Source organism: Zingiber officinale, chromosome 5A (genome assembly GCF_018446385.1).
Source record: "Zingiber officinale cultivar Zhangliang chromosome 5A, Zo_v1.1, whole genome shotgun sequence".
Classification (NCBI taxonomy): Eukaryota; Viridiplantae; Streptophyta; class Magnoliopsida; order Zingiberales; family Zingiberaceae; genus Zingiber; species Zingiber officinale.
In genome coordinates this window covers 59,779,822-59,800,322 of record NC_055994.1, presented here as the reverse complement: position 1 = coordinate 59,800,322, position 20,501 = coordinate 59,779,822, and the positions used below count along the sequence as shown (strand labels likewise).

General features: G+C 41.0%; 1 long non-coding RNA gene across 1 annotated transcript; it reads left to right on the top strand.

Annotated features, from left to right (window-relative positions):
- Positions 1 to 14,849: 14,849 nt before the first annotated feature.
- Positions 14,850 to 15,779, top strand: LOC121980508. Its single transcript, XR_006111569.1, has 3 exons — positions 14,850 to 15,352; positions 15,433 to 15,592; positions 15,670 to 15,779. It is a non-coding gene; the product is annotated as an uncharacterized LOC121980508 (long non-coding RNA).
- The last annotated feature ends 4,722 nt before the right edge of the window (positions 15,780 to 20,501 follow it).

Sequence of the window (20,501 nt, the reverse complement as noted above, 5' to 3'; positions counted from 1 at the left end):
CCTCAGAAATTCAAGAAGTACAAGCCATATATACAAGAGAGCTTGTCAAACAAAATACAATTCAACCATCTAAAAGTTTTGAAATCCACAAGTCACAGAATGAGGAGTTCAAACATTTGGGGGCAAAGATTGAGAGCATAGTTTCGAAATGGTTCAAAGAAGATCCCCCTCCTTTGCAGACAAAATCAAGTGAGATTTGTAATGATATTGAGTTGAGAAAGGGAAAGAATCATGAAGAACTTCTGAAGAAGGACATGTTTAGAATTGAGGAGAAGAATAATAGAAGATCACAAGAACTCAGTTCCATTTCTCCAAGAAGTTCCCAAAGGCCACAAGTACCTTTCCCTCAACGGTTGATCACACTATCACTAGACAAGTAGTTTAAACCTCTGTCACAAGCTCAACCTTTCCCAAGACCTTCACTAAAGGTTCATTTTCCACAAAGGCTAGTGAGGGCAAACGAAAATGAAGACTTGGGCAAATTCTGTGACACCAATATGATTGAGTGTAGATTTCTGGACGTATATGAAGATGAGGACTCTTCATATGAGGATTTTGATGATAATGCAATGGATAACAAGTTTTCAGATTTACCTTCTGGGTTTACAGGGTGTTATGATGAAATTGAATTTTTAGATGACGAATGTGATGTGGTAGATCAACTTAAAATTGCAAATGAAGTTAGTGATCCTCCTATAGATGATTCTCCCACTGAGGATATTGATGTTGGTTTATTTTTTGATACTTCTGTTGATGATGATAATATTGAAGAATGTGTAGGGAGCTGTGTTTTGGAAGCAGCATATCAAGAATCACCTTCTTTGATCACACAACCAATTGATGATATGGAATTTATAAGAATGGAATTGGTTGATGATAAATGTGTAGGGACTTTTGCAATGGAAGCGATGTTAGTTAGAGCCATAGAGCCAATCATTTGATGATTGTATAGACTCATTGTATCATATTCTTGTATATTAATAAAGGCATTTGTTTGATTATTATACTTATTTGTATTAGTGCCAAATAGACTAAGTATAATAGCGTCCTTGAGTAGAAGGTTCATACCTATATCAATCAATTAGTTGAATCGATAGTGAGATGATATAGGGAACACTACTCTAAATCATTCCTAGTCGAGTATTAACATTCAGGGACAATGTTAATGCAATAAGACTAGCATGTAGGTCAGCTCGATGACTTGATCTCACAAGTCATGGATATAGAGATATCAAGCTGACACATGGGTATACATTGGAGAATGTATACTGAATGACCCACCATGAGAAAGTATCATGGATCGTTATATGAGTGTCATATACTTTCTCATGTGGCTATTAGTATGACTATTAGTCCTTAGACCTGAAGTCACCATGGATCCCTACATAAGGAGTTATGTACTTTGGTTTTGTCAAACGTCACCCGTAACTGGGTGGACTATAAAGGCGATTACTGGGTATATAACGAATTATGTAGAGGGATGTGAGTGATGTAGATGGGATCTATCCCTCTCATATGACGGGAGCGACATCGGTATTCTTGATAGAGTGAGACCACTAAGTGCATGGTCATGCCCAAATGAGTCAACATTAGATGTTGAGCTCATTTGATCGAGTGAGTCTACTTGGAGTTCAAGATTTAGATTGATTAGAGGATGACACGGTCTATGCCTCATATTGATCAATCTAGATATCTAGGATAGAAGGAAAATGTCACATATTGTGAGGAGTCACAATTAGTAGTCACAAGGTGATGTCGGATCTCGACATTCTTGTAACTTGGGTAGTAATGATGTATTGCTAGATACCGCTCATTACTTATGCTCCTAAATGAGTTTAGGACATTACCAACGTTACAAGAACCTATAGGGTCACACACTTAGGACAATTAGATGGAGATTAGGTTCATATGATGAACCAAGAGGATTAGATTCATTTGATGAATCAAATTGGATTAAGAGTAATCCTAATTGGGCTAACTTGAGTTCGACTCAAGTTGATTCATGTGTTCAATGAGTCTAATTTAGATTTTGACTCATTGAATCAATTTAATTAAATGAATTAGATTCATTATATTAAGTTGGCTTGAATCAAATGGTTAGATTAGATCAACCATGGAAGATATTGGGTCAAGTTTGACTTGACTTAAGAAGGAAGACCAAAGGTTAATTTTGACTTGACCTTTTGCCACCTCATTGGTGAGTTGGCATTAGGTGGACCAATGATGATACTCCACATCATCATGGGTGCCACCTCATGGAAGTTACAAAGCCATTCTCTTAATGACTTCATATTAATTGCAATTAATGCAATTAATTTGGGAGTTTTCATCATGGAGAGTGGCCGGCCACTTTGATTTTGAATGTGATTTCATTTTTCATTCAAGTGGGGTATCTTCTTCTTCTTCCTCTTGAAGCTCTTCCTCTCCCTCTCCTCCTTGCCTTGGCTGAATCTTACCAAGGTGCTAGCACACCTTTGTGTAAGGTTTTCTCCACCTACGTGTCCGTGTGGATACTTCTAGAGGACCGACGTTTGACGGTCTAGAGATCCGGCAACTCCTTGGATGAGCGGGAACGCAAAAGGCACGCAACAAGGGTAAAGTTCTTAACATGTAGATCTAGGAGTAGATCTAAAAGGTTTTTTTTCAAACTCGTACTCGTATTTATTTTTTGGTTTTTCTTGCATGGATCCGTTGGCCTTGGGTGATTCGGGGTTTCCGCGACGCGAAAAGCGGTTTTCGCGGCCCGAAAAACCCAACAGTGGTATCAGAGCCACGTGCAAGGCTTGTACGAGTTTGTTTTTGGTTTTATGAAAACTAAAGTTTCTGTAATTTTCTGTAAAATTATGGTTTTCGAGTTTTTATGGGTAATTTTTCCATAGAAGCGAAGCACAAGTGTCTCGACACTTGTAGGCTTCGGCTACCGGAAAGATTTTTCCAAAACGGCTTCGTTTCGCCCCAAAATTTTTGGGGACAGCGGGCTTGGGTACCATTAGATCGCTTAGGAGCAACTCACGATGGTTAGATCGCGGGTAGGGTCACTGCCCCTAACCCCACTTTGCTCATGCGTTGCACTCGAAATCGCTAAAAGCGAACCCGCCGGAAAGATTTTCCAAACGGCAATGTCTCGGCCCAAATCGTTTTGGGACAGCGGGTTTAAGCGCTGGATTGGAACCCTCGCGATGGTTAGATCTGGTGGGGAAGCCTTGGCCGTCAGGGGATCCGTTCATGATTGCGCCCAAACCGCATAAGGGTCCATGGAAATTTTACTCGTAAAAATTGTAAAAATTAATTTTAAAATTACATAAAATTATGACAAATATATATTTTTGAATTATATATTAATTTTGTGATAGTAATGGCCCAAAAACCCAATATGATTGGATTGTGTTGTAATTCATAATACGGCCTGCGTGACGTTATGTGTTTGCGAGTGTTGTATTATATTCGCGACCTGCGCGTCGTGCTTTCTCTTATATTCTTGTTGTAAATTAGATTTAGACTCGAATGTAACTCGAGTTTCAAATTGTAATGTACAAATTGGAGCGGTGGAGGGTCCACACGAGACGGAGTTCCGAGGCGGGCACGAGCAACACAAGGTGGTCAAAGGGAGGAGCTTGGAGAAGCTGTTGACCCTAGGTTGACCAATCGATCTTCTCATTGGCTTGAGAAGATCGTAGTAGGGCCATGACTAAATCACAAATAGATTAATTAATTGCTTGTGTATGTGATGCATATTTAATAAGTAGTTAATTAATTAGTGCCTTACGATTAGATTAGATCTAAGTCGTGCACATGATGCACCCTTGCGATTAGATTAGATCTAAGTCGTGCACAAGATGCATCCTTTTCGATTAGATTAGATCTCGATCGAACCAACTCTAAATGCCTAACCGTGCCGTGATACCTATCACTACCTCGATCACATGTATTGTTGAATCTGCCAAAGCAGAGCAATACATATTATCTTGGTAGGGTACGGAGGGACAATCTTGGTCCCGCCTATCAACGCATGGGTGAATACAAACTCAATTAGATTGAGTATTCCTAGTTACTCGGTTGGATCGAGTCAACTATAGGCATTCTTCCAATAGTTGGAAAGGTAGGACAAAATCACGTTTATATTAACTCTCGGGCGTATTAGCCAAAGCTAACTCGAGTTTTAATATAAATATGGATCTTGATCCTATAAACAAGAGTTGCATAGAGATGTAATTGGTAATCGTTACCTACCGATCATACTAAGCCTTGGGCGTATTAGCCAAAGCTAACTCAAGGGTTAGTATGATGTGGATCTTGTCCCACATGAAGTATTCAGTGGGAGCATCATTTAGTTAAAGGCCTAATTAAATGATTTTTAAAGAATATGATATTTATTTAAATTTTTGTTGTAGATAACCATGACGTCGAACACGAATTCCTTCTCCTGCGATCGTGCTTGAGAAGGACAAGCTCAACGGAGCGAATTTCTGCTGGTACGGGAACTTGAGAATAGTTCTCACCGAGGAACGTAAACTGTATGTTCGGAGCAGCCCATTCCGGAGGCTCCTCCTGCCCATGCGACACAGATGCTTACAAGAAGCATCAAGACGACGCATAGATGTGTCTGTCTAATGCTCGCGACCATGAACTCGAGCTTCAAAAGCAACACGAGTTGATGGGCGCTTCGATATGGTTGAGCATCTTGGCAACTATATCGGGGACAAGCGAGCATGAGAGATTTGAGATCTCGAAGGCACTGTTTCAGTGCAAGATGTCGACGGGGCTCCTGTAGGTCCTTATGTACTCAAGATGATTGGGTACATAGAGAACCTACAAAGACTGGGGTTCCCACTTGGCCAAGAGCACTGACTTGATCTTGCAGTCCTTACGGATAGCTATAGTCAATTCATTCTCAACTATAACATGAATGAGATTGACAAGCCACTGCCAGCTACTTAGTATGTTACGAACTGTTGAGATTAACCTTAAGAAGGTTAAGCCCATTCGATGGTCCGAGCACAAGGGCAAGGGCAAGCCCAAAGGTAAGGGAAGTCCCAAACCAAGGGCAAAGGCAAGGCACTGAAGCCTAAGGAGGGGTCGCGGATGCTACACGCTTCCACTGCGGTCAAGCCAAGACCTTTGGAAGAGGCGCAAGGTATACTTGGAGGATTTTAAGAAGAAGCGAAGTGAGACTTCCACTTCAGGTATATATGTTATAGAAGTCAATCTATCTATTTCTACATCATGGGTATTAGAATCTTGGATGTGCTTCTCACATTTGTCTTGATGTGCAGTGAGAAATAGCAGAGCATTGGCAAAGGGCGAGGTGGACCTACGAGTAGGCAATGGAGCACGGGTTCTTCTTTATTCTTGTAGGAACTTATCGATTATCTCGCCCTCACGGCTTGTACTAGATTTAGATGATTGTTGTTATGTACGCTCTTACTAAGAAGATAGTTTGGTTCTTGTTTAGACAAGAAAGGATACTCTTTATAATAAAAGACAAATGTTGTTACATTTATTTAAAAGATATGTTCTATTATAGTGCACCACTAATAAGCGGACTCTATATTCTAGACCTTGAGAGCACTATCTATAACATTAGTACCAAGAGGTTCAAGTCAAATGACATGAACCAAACCTACCTCGACAACATCGCTTAGGTCGTATAAATGACAAGCATCGACTCCATAAGGATGGTTTCTTTGGACTCATTTGATTTAGAATCATATGAGTATGCGAGTCATGCCTACGAGGCAAGATGACCAAGACCCCTTTAGTGGGCATAGCGAGAGAGCAACGGATTTGTTAGGACTCATACATGTGATGTATGTGGCCCTTTCAATGTTCTTCGCTAGAGGTGGTTATAGATACTTCATCACATTTCTTGATGACTTCAGTAGATATGTGTTGATGACACATAAGTCCGAATCCTTTGAAAAGTTCAAAGAATTCAAGAATGAAGTACAAAACCGACTTGGCAAGAGTATTAAGATACTTGGATCGGATCGAGTGGAGAATACCTTAGCCATGAGTTTCGTGACTACCTAGCGGAGTGTGTGATTCTATCCCAACTCACTCCTCCTGGAACACCACGGTGGAATGGTGTATCCGAAAGGAGGAATCGTACCCTATTAGATATGGTACGTCCTATGATGAGTCACACAGATCTTCCGACATATCTATGGGGATATGCTCTAGACACGGAAGCTTTCATACTCAACCGAGTTCCATCAAAGGCCGTGATAAAGACACCATATAGGATATGGACTGGGAGATGCCGGTGTCTTTCATGAGGATTTGGGGTTGTGAGGCTTACGTCGACGTCAAGTCTCGGACAAATTAGGACCCAAATCCGATAAGTGCTATTTCATCGGATATCCCAAGGAAACTAAGGGATATTACTTCTACATTCCCAGACTAAGGTAGTTGTGGCAAAGACTAGGGTCTTTCTAGAAAGGACTTTGTTTCTAGAAAGACTAGTGGGAGCGCATTCGATCTTGAAGAAGTTCAAGATGCGAACAATAGCACTAATGCCACGATGGAAATTGAATTTGGAACCATAAAGTGTTGTGGATGATGTTGTTCCACAAGGAGTTGAGGAACAACAACCGGTTCAATATACCTCTTCGCAGGTCCGATAGGGTACGTCGTCGCCGAGAGATACTCTTTTCTCTTGTCGACCATGATGACATTGTGCTCATAGAGGATGAGCCTACCACCTATCAAGAAGCAGACCAGATTCAGAAATGGCTAGAAGCCATGAGATCGAGATGGAATCCATGTACACCAACCAAGTATGGACTTTGGTTGATCCACAGAGGTAAAACCCATTGGGTGCAAGTGGGACTTTAAGAGAAAGACCGACATGGATGGACTTATCTATAAGGGTCGCTTGGTAGCTAAAGGTTTCAAGCGATTCATGGTATTGACTATGATGAAACCTTTTCTCGATGATGTTTAAGTCCATTCGGATCATGCTTGCTATTGCAACCTACCATGACTATGAGATATGGCGGATGGATGTCAAAACCGCGTTTAGAATGGAAACTACTCGAGGATGTGTACATGACACAACCCGAGGTTTGTAGATCCACAGATACTAGTAGAGTATGCAGTTGCATAGGTCCATTTATGGACTAAAGCAAGCTTCTCGGCTGGAATCTTCGATTCGATGATGCGATCAAGCAGTTTGGTTTCATCAAGAGCGAAGATGAGCCTTGTGTCTACAAGAAGGTTGTAGGGACATAGTTGTCTTCCTCGTATTGTATGTGGATGACATACTACTCGTGGGAAGGACGTCGGTATGCTTGAGTCTGTCAAGACCTGGGGAGTTGCTTCTCAATGAAGGATTTAGGTGAGGCATCCGCATTCTAGGGATACAGATCTATAGAGATAGATCTAAGAGATTGCTTGGCCTAAGTCGAGTACATACATTGACAAGGTACTCCTTCGGTTTGCCATGCAGAATTCCAAGAAGGGATTTCCGATGTCACATGGTGTGAGTCTTTCGACTCAAGGTCCCTCTTCTAGAGAGGAGAGATCGCATGGATTAGATCCCTTATGCCTCGGCCATAGGATCGATCATATGCCATGCCATGTACTCGACTTGATGTCTCGTATGCTTTGAGCATGACGAGATGATAGATCCGGTGAAAGTCATTGGATAGCGGTCAGAATATTCTTAAGTACTTACGAAGGACTAAAGAATATTTCTTGATGTATGGAGGCAATCTTGAGCTAACGTAAAGGTTCTGATGATGCGACTTCGACCGTCGAGGATGATTACGATCATGATCGGGGTTCGTGTTTTGCTTAAATGGTGGTCTTTGTGGTGGAAGAGTTGGTAGGACACGATGGTGATTCTACAACGAGGAGTATATTCTGCATTAGAGCGTGAAAGGAGGCGATTGGATCCATGAGTTCATCCCGAACTTGGGGTGGTTCTAGCATCGCTGATCCGTTGAGCTCTATTGTGACAACAATGGAGCTATAGCGGCGAAGGAACCTCGCTTACACCAGCGGACCAAGCACATACTACACGCTTCCATCTCATTCGGCGATTATCGATAGAGGAGATGTGAAGATTTGCAGAGTACCAGAGGCTAAAATCGCAGATCCCTTGACCAAGGCTTTGGCACAGAGGAAGCATGATGGTCACACTAGGTCATTAGGCCTTAGAGCCTATCTTGATTGGCACTAGTGCTAGTGGAGATTGTTAGTTAGAGCCTAGAGCCAATCATTTGATGATTGTATGGACTCATTGTATCATATTCTTGTATATTAATAAAGGCATTTGTTTGGTTATTATACTTATTTGTATTAGTGCCAAATAGACTAAGTATAATAGCGTCCTTGAGTAGAAGGTTCATACCTATATCAATCGATTAGTTGAATCAATAGTGAGATGATATAGGGAACACTACTCTAAATCATTCCTAGTCGAGTATTAACATTCAGGGACAATGTTAATGCAATAAGACTAGCATGTAGGTCAGCTCGATGACTTGATCTCACAAGTCATGGATATAGAGATATCAAGCTGACACATGGGTATACATTAGAGAATGTATACTGAATGACCCACCATGAGTAAGTATCATGGATCGTTATATGAGTGTCATATACTTTCTCATGTGGCTATTAGTATGACTATTAGTCCTTAGACCTGAAGTCACCATGGATCCTTACATAAGGAGTTATGTACTTTGGTTTCGTCAAACGTCACCCGTAACTGGGTGGACTATAAAGGCGATTACTGGGTATATAACGAATTATGTAGAGGGATGTGAGTGATGTAGATGGGATCTATCCCTCTCATATGACGGGAGCGACATCGGTATTCTTGATAGAGTGAGACCACTAAGTGCATGGCCATGCCCAAATGAGTCAACATTAGATGTTGAGCTCATTTGATCGAGTGAGTCTACTTGGAGTTCAAGATTTAGATTGATTAGAGGATGACACAGTCTATGCCTCATATTGATCAATCTAGATGTCTAGGATAGAAGGAAAATGTCACATATTGTGAGGAGTCACAATTAGTAGTCACAAGGTGATGTCGGATCTCGACATTCTTGTAACTTGGGTAGTAATGATGTGTTGCTAGATACCGCTCATTACTTATGCTCCTAAATGGGTTTAGGGCATTGCCAACGTTACAAGAACCTATAGGGTCACACACTTAGGACAATTAGATGGAGATTAGGTTCATATGATGAACCAAGAGGATTAGATTCATTTGATGAATCAAATTGGATTAAGAGTAATCCTAATTGGGCTAACTTGAGTTCGACTCAAGTTGATTCATGTGTTCAATGAGTCTAATTTAGATTTTGACTCATTGAATCAATTTAATTAAATGAATTAGATTCATTATATTAAGTTGGTTTGAATCAAATGGTTAGATTAGATCAACCATGGAAGAGATTGGGTCAAGTTTGACTTGACTTAAGAAGGAAGACCAAAGGTTAATTTTGACTTGACCTTTTGCCACCTCATTGGTGAGTTGGCATTAGGCGGACCAATGATGATACTCCACATCATCATGGGTACCACCTCATGGAAGTTACAAAGCCATTCTCTTAATGGCTTCATATTAATTGCAATTAATTTGGGAGTTTTCATCATGGAGAGTGGCCGGCCACTTTGATTTTGAATGTGATTTCATTTTTCATTCAAGTGGGGTATCTTCTTCTTCTTCCTCTTGAAGCTCTTCCTCTCCCTCTCCTCCTTGCCTTGGCCGAATCTTACCAAGGTGCTAGCACACCTTTGTGTAAGGTTTTCTCCACCTACGTGTCCGTGTGGATACTTCTAGAGGACCGACGCTTGACGGTCTAGAGATCCGGCAACTCCTTGGACGAGCGGGAACGCGAAAGGCACGCAATAAGGGTAAAGTTCTTAACATGTAGATCTAAAAGGTTTTTTCAAACTCGTACTCGTATTTATTTTTTGGTTTTCTTTGCACGGATCAGTTGGCCTTGGGTGATTCGGGGTTTCCGCGACGCGAAAAGCGGTTTTCACGGCCCGAAAAACCCAACAAGCGAAACCCCAAGAATCACCACCTTTTGTAGCATCAACACCTGAGCCAGAGCCAGAACCATCATTTGCTTCAGAGGAAGTCACATCCATAGGTTTAGTAGTTTCAGGTATCACTCAGCAAAGCAAGATTAGTATTTTTTTTTATCCTTTAGAAAACATTATAGAGGTACCCATCATTGACTTTATTGGATGTGATTCAGTTTTTATTTCTTATTCTGCTTATATAATATGGTTATGGTTCCATCTTATCTAACACGTTTGTGGGAGATTTGTATTTCTTTTGCTTGTGCACATTTCACTTGGGCTGCTAATTGGAAGTTCAATCTGAACCGTCTTCGACCACCTGAAAGAACTTCAAAGAAGATGAAGATGGAGAGAGCGATACCTCATTTTTCAACTCCTACATTGAAAGCTCCCTCCATAATAAAAGCCCTTGGTAAGAGGGTGTTGAAATATCTTACCCCTCCAAGAGTGAGATTACGATGAATTTAATGAGGACTTAAAGATTAGGAGGAGTGCAACTACATGGTGGAGAAGTTAATGACATGGGCATTTGACACGCATCATTTGGTAACTTCTCCTACTTTAAATCTCCTCCACATTATTTTTAGTTTTCATTGGGGCAATGAAAAGTTTAAGTCTGGGGGATGCATTAGATGCATTTGGTTTTGTTTAGTTTTTGCTTATTTCTTCTTTTTGCATAATAAAATTTTTGCTAGTTGCATCTTACATCACATCATGATTGTTGATTGTTTGTTCCTTATTGCAAAATACCAGCACGTTTATTCTAGATTCCATGTGGTTTATTGGTTACTTATGGTGTTATTAAGTTTAGTGATCTATCTTTTTCTACCTATGATAGCATGAAGCGAGCAATGTTTTTACTATAAGAGTTTAAGTATTAGCCTTGTTTTAGGACCTCTATACACTATGCCTATTTTTTATAGTTGATAACTCTAAAATAGTCATGATTCATAGAATTGGACTAGTACTTGTGCTTCTATGGTAACCTCTCAACTACATTTTGGTTACTGGATAAACTCAGATCATGTAAGCTCATTTGGAAAAAATTAATCACAAAAAAAGAAAAATTGAAAGTTTGTTCAGTTTTGGTACTTTGCAAACATTCAAAAAGAAAAAAAATGAATGAAAAAAAAATAAGGGATAAAAAATTTGTTATTGTGAGTGGAAACTAGCAATTCACCCCCTTTGAGACCGAGTTAGGTTACTAGGGAAATGAATGCTATGTTTCTCTTGATACTGAGTATTCCTTTGAGACCTTGTGTAGACGATGCACAACATTTTTTGAGGGGAATGAACCTTGCGTGTGGCAGGTAAGTGCCTTTCACCGGAAGCATAAGGAACACAATTTTATGACGACTTGACTAGACTTAGGGATTGAAACTTGATAAATCTAGACCATCTTTGCACTGAGCACGGAGGACTACTACTTAGGTCATACTTAAACTACTTTTGTATTTTGCTCACCAATGAAATCATTTGATAGAATTAGATTGACTTGCTAGAAATTATGATGCACTATTTAACCACATAAATCTAGATTTCGGATTTTGCTTGAGACAAGCAAAGATTTAAGTCTGGGGGGTGTGATGTGCGCAAACATTATGATCATTTACGCATGTTTTAGCGCATATTCACATACTTTATTCATATATATTCATTGCATGATTGCCTCTTTCGTCTTGTATTCATTATATATATTCTTTTGTTCAGATATCTGCTCTTTGTTTGGTTTTGTGTTGACAGGGACAACTTTCGGAGCAAAAACAACGATTATCTATGCACTGAAACAAGCCAAAGAACACGGTCGTGCCGTGTGACCAGACAAAAGGGAGCAGTGCACGGTCGTGCACCCTTGCACGGTCGTGCGGCCATGGCAGAGGTGGAGCAGTGCATGGTCGTGCACCCTTGCACAGCCGTGCGGCCATGGCAGAGGCGAAGCAGTGCATGGTCGTGCACCCTTGCACGGCCGTGTAGTCATGGCAGAGGAAAAGCAGCACACGGTCGTGCATCATTGCACGGCCGTGCCACCCTAGACTGAGACAAAGGAATGCCCAGTCGTGCATCCTTGCCCGGTCGTGCCTCAGGGAGTAGAAGTCAGAGACCACACGACCGTGCCGCAGGGAGTAGAAGTCAGAGACCACACGACCGTGCCAATCGGCACGACCATGCAACTTTGCTAGAAGAGAGGATGGGCGTGGCCGTGCCAACCTTGCATGGTCGTGCCACGAGCCATGCGGCGCTCATACCCTAGTTTATAAAAGGGTTAAGAAACCTATTCTTGGGATCATCTTTGGTTGGGGACTTCGTCCCTCCCCTTGGGGAAAGCCGTCGAGCTTCATCCACTGCCGTCTCTTCACGATCCGTCCATCTCCGGAGCAAGGAAGCATCCCTAAGACATCGGAATCATCAAGCATCTCTTCTTCCTTTCCTTCTAGGGTTGTAAGTATGATTTTCTTTATGTTCTGGGGTTGTTCTTCCCCCACAATGGAGTAGACATCCTCTTCTAGGATTAGGAAGTATTTGTAATACAATGGAGATGTAGAACTATGTTGATTCGCCTTATTTCTATTCAATGAATTGTTTATGCCTTGTTCATACTTGATGATGTTGTGTGTGTGACATAGTTATGTTTCTTGCACGCTTTGTTGATTGATGTGAAGGATTGTTGATCACGTAAGGGGATGCCCTAGAGCGTATTGACCAAGGTACCCTCGTGACAGGGGTAACCCTTTCCGGATGTCTAAGACATTCCCTTAAAAGGAGAAACAATCCCATAGGAATTGCTACTCTCGTAGAGAGAGTGCTCTAGATCATATACCCGAGGGGCCCTAGTGACAAGGGTAACCCGTTCACGAATGTCTAGGATATTCTCTTGAAAGAAGAGGTAATTCCTTCATAAGGAAGTAGGAACCTGTACCATCTACCTTTATCCTTATTGCTATTTACTAGGCACGAATTCCTGTGATCTACCGAGACGCCCTAGTGACAGGGGTTAACCGTTATAGGATTTCACAGGGATCGTCTCTATTCGATACTTAAGGATATTAACCAATCTAACTTCCTACAAGAGCATGGACATAGAGGGTAGAAACTAAGCAATCTATGTAGTATCTCCTAGTATTACAATGAAACCGAAATCCTAGAATCCATCTCCCGAAGCTCATTCCCTCCAAGATCTCTTCTCTTTCTCTCATCCTTCTCTTTCCCTTTTCAATCACCCTCGTTAGTTTGCAAACGCCAAAGCCAGCTTTTGATCGTCTAGATAACTTTTCTTGTGACATCTCTAGTACTTAATCAACAGTACCTGTGGATTCATCAATTATATCGGAACATACACTCATAAGAGGTAACAATATATATATATATATATATATATATATATATATATATATATATATATATATATATATATATATATATATATATATATATTATTTTAGTCAATCCTATCATGAATCAAATAGCTACACCACATCCCAAACTAATTAGGTAATCAAAATCGAACACGATCATTGATTAACTCTTTGATTGAATTAGGTCTAGCCTCCATTAAACTTAATTCTCACCAATTCATCAAAGATTGGAGTTAAGTGTCAATTCATAAGAATAAGTTAACATCTAGCTAAAATTAAATCCATTCCATACACAATAAGACCCTCAGTTCATCAGCTAAAACTCACCCAAATCCAAGGTGCTAACTGGTGGCTCATGGTCGGAGGGGTTCACTGTCGGAATAGGATAGTTAGAGTTGTGGATCGATGAGGAATAGTGTTGTCTCGAAGTTGCATTGAACAACCAAGCAATCAAAACACCATGATTTCAAACCAAAATAGAAATCAGAGTGCGACGGAATCGTTGGGTGGCCGATGTTGATGGATGGCTAGCGTCGATGGGTGGAGATGGTTGCAATCAACTGTCTGTCGTTGTTCGCCGGGTTGTATCGGCTAGGACCAAAAGGAATGACAATGATGGTCCAATACAAGGAGGTGGTGATGGTGGTCGAATTATAGCGAGTAGAGCGGCGACGACAAAGATGTTTGGCATGGGCAAGACAAGAGGGGCTGGCCTTGACCCTTGTCGCTGCAGCGTCCGATGCTGATGACCGGGCTACACCGGAGGCGTTCGACTCTTCATGACCATTGGCGTTGATGCCCAACGATCGGCGATCGACGACACACGTGAGGGAGTAGATGCGTGAATAGCGACGACACGAATTCAATCAGAAAAGTAAGTTTCCTAGGGTTACTGTTCACGTCCCTTTTCCTTTTATACTTCATTTAATTAATGTACTAATTAATTATTAATTTAATTAAATTATTAATTAAAGCAATTTCCTCCGCTAATAACTTCATACCGATTCTATTTCTACCCTGAAAAATTTCTTAAAATTCCAAATAAATTCTATAAGATTATTTCTTCAATAACACATATTATTTAATTATCATATTTTACATTCTTTGCCAACAAACTTAGCTGAATTCTTAATTTTTGAAACAAAACTTTACTTAAGAAAAAATATTTAGCTAAATTTTAAGCTTTATAAATGACTTAGCTTTTAAAACACTTAGCTATATTTTATGTAAAATACCGAAAAATGGCGAATAATGATAAGAGAATTTTTTGAAATTTTCAGAAATTTTTCAAGAATTTTTTGGAGCTCGTATGGACGAGTTAACGGGGATAAAATGGGGCTCGGGAAAGCCTGTTTAGGCTACCCTATTTTAATGAGGAAAAGTTTTAATTTCTTTTTCCTTATTCCTTTTTCTTTTTCTGTTTTTATTTCTTTTCTTCATTTTCCTTTTTCCCCACCGAAACCCACACGAGCCGAGCCTCTTCTCCCGACGCCTGCCCTAACCGCCCTAATCGGCGTCTCCTCACCTCTGCCCGACACCGACAACGCCGGGGAACAGAGAGCCGGCCAACTCCTTCTCCCCTGCGCTCGCACACTGCTGATCCGTGCCTTAATCGGTGCCGAGCAGTTTCCTCGCTTTCCCCACGCTTACAAAGCCCCAATTCCTCGGCACTTCATCTCCTCTCATCTGATCTGCGCGCCGAGGCCAATCATCGCCTCTCACCCCATCGCCGTGGAGATCCCTAACGCTGGCTAGTTCCCTGTGCCCTAGCTGCTAGCCACCGAGAGCTTTCTGGTTTACGCCACCGTGCCCTAGTTGCGATCTTCCTCAGCCGCCGCCCCTCTGACCCGATGCCCTAGTACCATTGTTGTTCTCTGCCGATTCACCACCACGGTAGCAAGTGGAGTTCGCCTGAGAGAAGGCTGCTAACCTGGAATTGGAGTGAAGCTTGCAAGGTATTGGCTTTGCAGGATTTGATTTCATGACCTGTACTGGAATTGTAAGCTATATGATTGATATTTGACATATACAGCAGGGTTTGGGAATTTTAGTGTGGATTTGGAGGCTAGCGGCTCCACCTAGCTCCGGCCAGTATATCCGGCAGCAACTTCCCCGGCTGCGATTCAACAGAGGAGGGCCAATTGGGGTTAGACTGTTGTGGAGATGAGGAATTTGATCATTATTCGTACACTTAGGTGAGCAGGTTCAGTGATTTTCTTTAGATTCCTATTGAGGATGGTTTGTTCTATATAGATTCTGTATATGTTATTAGATTACATCTGTGTTGAGCCAATTGGAAATATTCCTTGGAACGAGGATTCGGATTCGGGACGAGCACATCGACATAGAGGTTGATTAGTTCGATCTACATTGGAGGCGGGTACCTCTTGACTTATCATTTATGATATTGTCTTTGGATATGCATAGTACTTTATAACTACAAGCAATGAACATGTTTGTCTTTGGTATGTCACTGTTTGATATCCATAGCATATTAGGTTTGTCGCCTGTGATGTATTCGTGCTTATATCTCGTGATTTGTTACCATGAGTATCTTATTGCCATGAGTACTTTATTACCATGAGTATTTTAGTTTCTGGAGTGACATACCATGCTTTACTGAGGTTAGGATTAGATTCTGGATTTTTGTTTCTGGCATGTGTATCCAAATTATCTGATACTTAGGTTTTTATGCCATGCCTGGATTGTGTATTTCTATTGGTATATCATATATGATTCGTGTACCTAAACCTTGTGGCTTTGATCTGTGCATATTGTTGGTACATATACTATGGAAGGGGGATATGTTTAGGATCTAGGTTGTTATACCCTAGAGGACCTGTATACTCTAGATCCGTGGATTACTGATACTGTGGTACCCATATTATGTATATATGGATTTTTCTATGCTGATCAGGATATTCCATACTTATTATGTTCAGGACATAGGTTTTTTTTTTATATTCTATTTGACCTGTGTACTCTAGATTTTGGTATGTGACCATCACTTTTACAGTAACCATTTTGTATATATGGATATGGTTATGCTGATCAGTTTATGACTATACTTAGTGTCATGCATCATGATTGCATGCTGCGCGATTGTCGGCTCCACTATAGTTGAGCACATACACCACCACTCATGGATTAGTGGTATATCGAGACAGTGTGTGGCGGTTCTGTTCGCTCCGTTAGTCCGAGGACTCGGCGTGGTGCCGTGACGATTCACTTCTGTTTGGCTCGTTGGCATTTAGTGTAGCGTAGTAGCCGGCCAGACGGTGGACTCTGTTTGGTTCGTTGGTCGGTGACTCGGTAGGCCGTGAGATACCTCCACATCGTCGTGTATCGGAAGATGAGCATTGAGCTCCCCGTTTATGATTTGGGGTCACGGGGCGAGTACTCCGGCGTCCGTCACTCGGTCACTCATCGGGAGGCAGTGACGGACAGTGCTGTGGTTGTCATACCACTCGGTCTCACCGTTTGTGTGAGATGATCGTCGGGGGTGACGAGATCATCATTAGCATCATACGCATTGATGCATTTATATTCTTATGATTGTGTTTCTTTGCGTTTGGTTCTGCGTTTTGGTTGATCGTACTTTTGACTGCATCTGAGGAATTATTGACACTTCGGTTTGCGACCCTTTTATGCGGATAGAGTTCTGGTGAGTCTGACTTCCTCAGTTACCTTTCAGTTTTACATATTCCCTATATATGATTAGGAAGTTGTATTCCATGTTTGTTGCTGTTAGATATATCTTACTACTCATGTCCATTGGTATTCGCTGAGTTGTTGAACTCACCCCCGTTGACACTATCTTTTCAAGTACCAGGTTATTTATGGTGTCGCTTGGAGCATCCTGTCTGCTGGTCCCCACGTCACATCAAAAGACATACCTCCGTTTTATTGTTATTTTATCTTGGTATATGAGATGTATGTATTTGGCTTTGTGTGTTCCGGTTTTGTTTCCGGGGTGTTGTGTTGTTGTGTAGTGTAAGCCTAGCCGGCTAGCAGTGTGTTTTTCGCTGTATGGACTTGTCTTTATGTATTTTTCGCTGTGTTGGTTTTTGGATATATTTGTCCAGCCGTGTAGGCTGAGATTATTAACTGCGTGGTTGTGTGTATATTCCAGCCGCCTGTGGCTGATGTATATCATGCCTGTAGAAATGCTTCATATTGTCAACCGTACAGGGGAGGTGCTGCCGAAATTTCTTCGGACAGGGACCCCTCTGGGGCGTGACAATTTAGTGGTATCAGAGCAGGTATACGATACTTGCTATGTGTTCTGGATTTTCGAGATTTATCTGATATCAATTTATTTGGTATCAGAGATCGACTTACGTGTCTTATTTTTCCGGTGTTTCGGATTTTGTGTTTTGGTCTTTTCGATGTGACTTTTCGGATTTTAGGACCTGGCAGCGGCAGGACATCTCCAAGCTATAGGAGGTATGTTGGTATACTGTTATCCTACTATTTAGTTAGTGTATGCATTGTTGACTGTGATAGTTATGACACTTTGTATCTGGTATCTGTCTGATGTTGTAGCCATATTACATGTGAGGGGTTAGCCACTGACGATGATCAACCTTAATAGAGATTGAGGGATTACAGTTTCTGGTGATTTTTCTTATCATACACCAGTAGTTTTAGTTTCTGTTATTACTAGTGGTTAGCAGATTGAGGCACATACCAGCCTCTGCTATTATTAGCTGGGTAGTGGATAGTATCTATATCTTTATGTTGACCTAGCCAGTAGTATACCATGTTATCTTAGTTAATTTCATTAGTAGATAATTGATCTACTCTTGTGAGATCGGTCAGTAGAAGTTTGATTTACCATAGTTGCTTGAAGGGGATTAATGTAATCTTAATCAGTTGGTAGATGACCGATTTAGTTTTGTTGGACCGATCAGTAGAGGACCATCATACCCTATTTTTATGGAGATGCTGATCTTTGGGTTGTTTGTGCTTAGTTTGGTATCTAGAGCACATTTGAGTACATGTTTTGTACTGACGTGGAAAAGACTGAGTTGATCGTATATCATTGTCAATTTTGGTCAGTCTTTAGAGGATTGATTTATCCTATTCCGTGGGTACCTTAAATTTAGACTATTTGTATCTTGTAGGATAACTTAGAAGGCGGCGTAGGGTTTGTGAGGTAGATTGGATTTAAAATATGCTGATTATGCATATATATGAAGTGTACATATGATTGTTATGAGTTGAAGGAGTTCTATGATGGATAGTTCATTTGTAAATAGTGTGGGTATTCCCATCTAGATATGGTTATTGTAGGTTCCTTGTGGATTATAGCTATTTAGTTAGCTGTACGTGCCTGATTGACATATTGGAGGTTTTTTTTCGATTTAAATCTGTGTCGTGGTATGTGCACATGGGTGCGAGTGTCATGTTGGAAGTATCTTGTCGACTACATCAGTGTTGTGATATATACATATGAGTTTGGTGTGGTATCTGAGGTATCTTGTTGATTATGTGTGATTTGTGAGTGCACCTGGGTTTAGTATGGTTTATTGGAAGTATACATTGATTATATTCTTGGCATAGGTGTATGTATGCCATGTGAGTGTTGTTTGAGGGGTATTGTTGATTTTATCTGTGATGATATATGCACACGGGTTCGGTATACATTGTTGGAGGTATCACAGTGATTTATATCTATGATGTGAGTATTTTTGGTGTGTACTAATTGGAGGATTATGGCGATTATACATATGTTGTGTGTGCATGTGTGTCAGATGTATGGTATTAAATGTCTACATTATGATATTGGTTGTTTTACCCTATCAACTAATTCTCCTATTAGTGGGTGACCGACCCACTAGGATGATGATATAGTGGACTATGAATTTGATTTGATTACTGGATTGTGATACCCTAGGCTAACCACAGTGATCTGTGGTAGAGAGATCTCGTGCAGTCTCTAGCTGGATAGTTAGGTGCCTTGGGCACTTATGTATTGTTTATGGTGGAGCGTTGCTCCCACAGGTTATGGATCGTTTGTGGTGGAGTGTAGCTCCCACATATTATTGTTTGTTTGTGGTGGAGCGTTGCTTCCACATATTATAGATTGTTTGTGGTAGAGCGTTGCTCCCACCTATGTGGTATTTCTTGTGATGGAGCGTTGCTCTCACACTGGAGGATCTATTCTTAGATGATTTATATCGTTGGTGATCAGATTCCTAATTTGTTGTCGGGGATCTTATGGTTAGGAATGTCTGTCATACAGACATTATGTGTCTTAGTGTTACCATTAGAGATTGCGGAGCCTTAGATGTTTTCAGAGATTTGATGATTTTAGTATTTCCAGGATGTTTGGATCGGTTTCCATTGTCTTGTTGACGATGTTGTGATCTATTTCGGATCCGCGGTGAGACACGCACACCATTTTGCATAGTTCTGGAGATGTTTCGACGAGAACATCTACATATGAAGATCAGTAGTGCATATTTTGGTTGTCTTCTGTGAGATGTTTGAGACACACGGTCGCTAGTAGGAGTATACCGTGGTTACACAGGAGATAGAGGTTGTTATCGTTGGGAGTAGTTGTAGTCTATACAGGAGACTTGCAACTTCCTTGGTTTGGATCGATATGACAGACAATTCGTTGGGGTTTTTTTTTTTCCACGCGTTGTTATGCCAATGACACGCTTGACCAGGAAAAGCGTGAAATTTACGTGGTTCGAGGACTACGAGATCAGCTTTTAGGAGCTGAGGCGGAGACTAGTGTCGGCTCCGATTTTGGTTTACCTTTATGGAGAGGACAGATATGTCCTCTACACCGACGCACCTATTCAGGGTTTGAGCACTGTTCTGATGCAGCACGATAAAGTAGTCTCCTATGCTTCTCGACAGTTGTAGGAGCATAAGTAGAACTACCCAGTATATGACTTGTGGTTGACCGTCATTATTTTGTGCCTTGAAGATTTGGCAGCCTTATTTATATGGTGTTACATTTGAGATTCTCACGGACCATAAGAGTCTCATATATTTGTTCACTTAGAAAGGAATCTAATATCCGACAGGGAAGATTGATGGAGTTCCTGAAGGATTTTGATTGTACCATTAGCTATCATTTGGGGAAAA